This window comes from Octopus sinensis, linkage group LG10, assembly GCF_006345805.1.
Source record: "Octopus sinensis linkage group LG10, ASM634580v1, whole genome shotgun sequence".
In the NCBI taxonomy this organism is placed as follows: Eukaryota; Metazoa; Mollusca; class Cephalopoda; order Octopoda; family Octopodidae; genus Octopus; species Octopus sinensis.
Window position 1 is genome coordinate 66405345 of NC_043006.1, and position 6380 is coordinate 66411724.

A 6380-nucleotide genomic window follows, 5' to 3' on the forward strand; every position below is an offset into this window, starting at 1 on the left:
ACCTACATACATACATATATGAGCATGTCTAGATACGCAACTATATGCCTGAGAATACATACATACATGAAACAAAACATACAAATCTGCACATGTACATACATACATGGATACACACATACATAAGTACTTACATTCATATATACACACATACCCTGTTGCTGATGTTGAAATTCCAATGAGGGAGCCTTGGACCAAGGTTAGAAACCGGTTCTTTCTCTATTGGCAAGAAATCTTGAAATAAATCTGAAGAATGACATCCATACATACACGTATACACATATACGCATACACACATACATACATACATACAAAAAGGTGCACAAACGCATAAATACATACAAACACAAAATTTTAGAATCCAGATGTCCACAAGACATTAAAGATGAAAGAAAATGTTATCTTTACATGTGATAAATATTAACGACTGTCGAAAAACAAAATATCATGGTCGAATTAATGAGTAATCTGTAGTTACTGCAATCGGATTATAACCATAGATTTATATCTGTAATTATTTAGGCATTAGGTTCTGTAACTAACTGCCTCAGTACCACTCTTGAGAAGCTGGGATTAAAAACCAGAACGAACGCAGCTAATTAGGAAATTGCGCTAACTAACCATTAATGGAACTGTAAAAAGAATATGCATAATTTTGCAGTTGTTTAGCATACAATAGGACGTATATATGCATATACATACATACATACTACATACATACATATATATATACATGTATGTATGTGTATATATATATATTATATATATATATATGAATATATATGTGATGTATATATATATGTATATATATGAATGTATATATATATATATATATATATATGTATCACATATCACATATCACCACACAGGCATAGATATACCTACGTCTACATGTACATATGCACACGAGTATTCACACACACACACACATATATATATGCATACGTACGTACCAGCATACATACGTACATACATGCAAACCCAAAGTCATATATGTATGTCTATATATATATATAATATATATATAATATATATATATAATATATATATATTATATGTATATATATATGTATATGTATATGTATATGTATATATGTATATGTATATGATATATATATATGTATATATATATATATATGTGTGTGTGTGTGTGTGTGTGTGTGTGTATGTATATAAACTATGTGCAAAGCTGAACTTAGTTACCCTGAAGATGTGAGCATAATGTTAAAGATCAGTGAATGGAAAAAAAAAACAAAGAAAAGATCTCTACCGAACTGATGAAAATTCCGCAGTTATTCCATCCCAAACTATAGTTTTAGATTTCTACCAATAATTATTGGACTATTTCGTTATGTGACTAACTGCCTCAAAATCAATCTTAAGAATAAAGAGAGGGAAAAAAACCAGAAGGAATCAGTTTAACCAAAAGGTTACTGCTATATAGTGTCAAAGTTAAATTATGTAAAACATCCAAGAAGTTTAGCTTGTAATGTGTATGCAATGACATCTATCCCTGCATTCATATGTGCACGAGCACGCGCGCGCACACACGCACACACACAAACACACCTACACACTCATACATGCACATACATACACACACACACACACACTTCTATGCAGATGAAACAAAGCCAGTGCCCAAGATACACATTCAGTTTTATCCCTATTATTATTATTATTATTATTATTATTATTATTATTATTATTATTATTATTATTATTATCATCATTATTATTATTTTTCTACTCTAGGCATAAGGCCCGAAATTTTTGGGGAGGGTGCCAGTCGATTAGATCGATCCCAGTACGCAGCTGGTACTTAATTTATTGACCCCGTGAGGACGAAGGCAAAGTCGACCTCGGCGGAATTTGAACTCAGAACGTAAAGACAGACGAAATACCTATTTCTTTACTACCCTCAAATGACTAAACACAGAGCGGACAAACAAGGACAGACAAACGGACTAAGTCGATTATATCGACCCCAGTGCGTAACTGGTACTTATTTAATCGACCGCGAAAGGATAAAGGCAAAGTCGACCTCGGCGGAATTTGAACTCAGAATGTAGCGGCAGACGAAATACCTATTTCTTTATTACCCACAAGGGGCTAAACATAGAGGGGACAAACAAGGACAGACATAGGTATTAAGTCGATTATATCGACCCCAGAGCGTAACTGGTACTTAATTTATCGACCCCGAAAGGATGAAAGGCAAAGTTGACCTCGGCGGAATTTGAACTCACAACGTAACGACAGACGAAATACCGCTAAGCATTTCATCCGGCGTGCTAACGTTTCTGCCAGCTCGCCGCCTTGCTGATGCTAACATTCTTTTGTATTCTATGCACAAAGCCCGAAATTTTTGTGTGGGGGCAATCCATTAGAAGGACCCCAGTACGCAAGAGGTACTTAGTTTATCGACCCCAAAAGGATGAAAGGCAAAGTCGACCTTGGCAGAATTTGAATTGAGAACGTAAAGACAGACTACCGCTGATCCATTTCGCCCGGCGTGCTAACGTTTCTGCCAGCACGCCGCCTATTATTATTATTATTATTATTATTATTATTATTATTATTATCATTATTATTATTATTATTATTATTATTATTATTGAGTGAGAGAGCAGTGCATGCCATCAAAGTGACACTGGGGCAAAATATACGAAGCCCAGTATACCCATCATGACTACCCGTCTGATAAGGGTACACTAGGCACATGCATCACAATCATGTGTGCGCGTCATGGTGACCTCATATCAAAATAAATAGCACTTGACCTTGCAGGTGGGACTCAGTTAGAGTTTTCTTCTGGCTAGTAACGCATCCCGCTCAAAAGGTCCATGAATAAGTGTTGTTTAGGGATGTTGAACAAAACACCCATGTTTCAAGAAGTGAATTATTCAAACCCCAAAGAATCCCTCTCAACACATGGCTATGATGCTCCCCCACTATTTCTGCTCGTGATCAGAGATGCACATATCGTCAGCCACTAAGGGACATACTCAATTGGTTAATGTCAAACAACTGACAAGCAAATCTATAGTATTGAGCAGAATATTTTTTGTAGCCCATCTTTTATACCAAGACAAAACAATGTACATGATAACACTTCCAATCAGTTAAGATCAGAAGCCATGAGACCCACTGCCTGGTACTGCATCAGGGCATTATTATTATTATTATTATTATTATTATTATTATTATTATTATTATTATTATTATTATTATTATTATCATTGTCATTTACTTTTAATCTGCATGTTTGATGCAATCACCTGCCGGGGCACACCCAGCGCCCTAGGGCAAGTGAAGGTTAAGAGTTGTTGAAATATAGCTGAAAGCTTGGGGAGGGGAAGTAGAGATATATCTCCATGTAATGCAAACACAAACATTTACATTGATAGGGTTTTTCTAAGGATGTGGGCAGTACTTGTTAGCACAATCTTTTGGATTTCCTTGAGACATGGTTTTCCAGGGATATTGTCTAGGTGTTTCTGACATCCCTTTTTTATCATACCTAGGGCACCTACAATAACAGGAACAGTTTTTGTTTTAAGATTCCACATCCTCTGTATTTCGATTTCCAGGTCCTTATATTTACTAAGTCTGTCAAATTCCTTGACAGATACATTTTTATCAGTGGGGACGCTTACTTCCATTAGTCTGCAGGTATTTTCTTCCCTGTCTTTAACAATTATGTCTGGTCGATTAGCCTTGATCGTTCTGTCAGGGTTGACTGGAAAATCCCAGAGGATGGTGACATCTTTACCTTCAACAACTGGCTGAGGATGGTGTTCATACCAGTTAGCAGGAGTGTCGGATTTGTAGTGTCTACATATCTTCCAATGTATATACTGTCCTACCCTATCGTGGCGATTTTTGTATTCGTTTGGTGTCAGCACAGGGCATCCCGAAACGAGATGGTCTATCGTTTCGTCAAATGTGTCGCAGAATCTGCATTTAGGGTCAGTACCGTTTCGGAGAACGTTAGCCTGGTAATTTCTGGTAAACAAGCTTTGATCTTGTGCTGCCATTATGAAACCTTCAGTCTCTGCTTTCAATCCAGAGCTCTTCAGCCACTGATGGGTTGTTGCTTGGTCTACATCAGCATTTTGGCTTCGGAGAATATATTGTCCATGCAGGGGCTTCTGGCTCCACCGCCTCTCAATTTGATTCTGCCCGTTCTTTTTTGCAGTCTGCTTGATTCGCTTTGCTTGCTTGGTAGCAGTGGTTTCCGGCTCTTCATCTGATTCAAGGTTAATGTCTAGTTCCCGTTCGAACTTATAAGCTTCCTTGACAATAGAATGTAGCTTTTTGCTGCTTTCGTGTTCGCACACAAGTCGCAGCATCCAGTCCTTTGTACTAGATAGGTACCTGTTCATTCCTACAGTAGAGGTCTTATAGCACAGCTCTAATCGCATCATGCCTCTCCCCCCGCTGCTTCTAGGTAGGTACAAGCGGTCTACATCTGCCTTAGGGTGGTGCATGCTCTTGGATGTCAGTAACTTTCTTGTCTTCCTGTCCAAGCGTTGGAGTTCCGTAAGGTTCCAGTTAATGATGTTAAAACTGTACTGGACTACTGGAAGTGCCAGGGTGTTAATGGCCTCAATGCAATTTTTGGAGTTGAGTTCAGTCTTCAGTACAAGCCTTATTCTCCTATAGTATTCCTTTCTTATTTTTTCCTTCATAGTAGCATGATGTATACCATCTCCTTCGTTGATTCCTAGGTATTTGTAACTTTCCTGTGGGTCAAGTCCCTTGATGGTAGTGTCAATATCTAATTTAACAGAAGCTGTTTGCCTGAGCTTGCCTCTTACAAAAGTTGCTTTAGCACACTTATCAAGGCCAAAATCCATTCCGATATCATTGCTAAACTCTTTAACAGTTGTTAGCAGCCCTTGTAGCTCTTGGTCATTCCTGGCAAACAGCTTTAGGTCGTCCATATAGAAAAGGTGGTTTATTAACTTACTAAAAACTTTGTACCCATATCTGGTACTATCCAATTCGCTTGAGAGTGGGATCAGTGCCATGCAAAAAAGTAATGGAGTATTATTATTATTATATTATTATTATTATTATTATTATTATTATTATTATTATCATCATCATCATCATCATCATCATCATTATTGGCGCAACAGGGTACGTACAAATTCGCCTGGTGTAAAGCATCGCTGAACATGGGTTCCTGGGGAGAGAATGCTGCTCTTTATTTCATATGCTACAAGTCATCTCGATATATAGGACTTTACAAATCTGAGAGACCTTCTCAAGATTTAAAGGACGGTGAACAAAACAAGATGCTTTCCTCCATAACATTGCTACCAAGTGGTGGCCGGTCGAAATTTACTATCAGTTAAATAGAGGAAGAGCAAGCAGCCACCCATACGTAATGTGTATATGATTTAGGCAGCAGTTCTGAAATTTGGAACTGGTGATTTTGACGATTGCATCGATGCAGAGCAACAACAACCGCTGTGGAGGCGCAATGGCCCAGTGGTTAGGGCAGCGGACTCGCGGCTTCGATTCCCAGACCGGGCATTGTGAGTGTTTATTGAGCAAAAACACCTAAGCTTCACGAAGCTCCGGCGGGGTGGTGGTTGTGAACCCCGCTGTACTCTTTCACCATAACTTTCTCTCACTTTTTCTTCCTACTTCTGCCACAAAGCAGAGGAATCATGGTGTGACCCACTATGGTGTGGTAAACTTTCAGACCCTAGTCTAGACTGCGAATCCTCTGTACCCCAGGATGGTTCAGCTCTCCACTCGTTAAAAGCCACCGTTTACGAATGAGGATAACAACGTAACTTTCGCGCCCGTGCAACCGCCAGTCTATCACGTGTGGTGGGTGGATCTTCAAGTTGCCACACGCATTCTTAGTAGCTTAGAGTAGGCTCGAATTAGAGATTATTCTTTGTGGCTAATGGCGTGAGTCGTGATTGGAAGAAGACAGCAGCTATAACAACCGGTGTTGGTTTGTTTATGCCTCGTAACTTGGTAGTCCGGCAAAAAAAAAAAAAAATCAAAAAAGAAAAAAACCCAGATCGAATAAGTATCAGACATTTAAAAAAGAAAAAGATCTGGGTTCGATTTATCTGACTAAAAGCCTTCAAGGTGGTACCCCAGCAAGGCCGCAGACCAATCATTGAAACAAGTGAAAGAGAAACAATAAAAGTCACACAGATACTCACACATACACTTAGAAATATACACTTACATACATGCACGCAAACATACATACAAACATACACTTGCATACATTCAGGCATGGACTCAACAAATCTTAAGAAATGCTCTTCTTCAAAGAAAGGAAATATTTTGTCTGGTGGTTAGTGGCTGGGTTGAACCCCTCGAGGAAGAATTTAAATTAATCT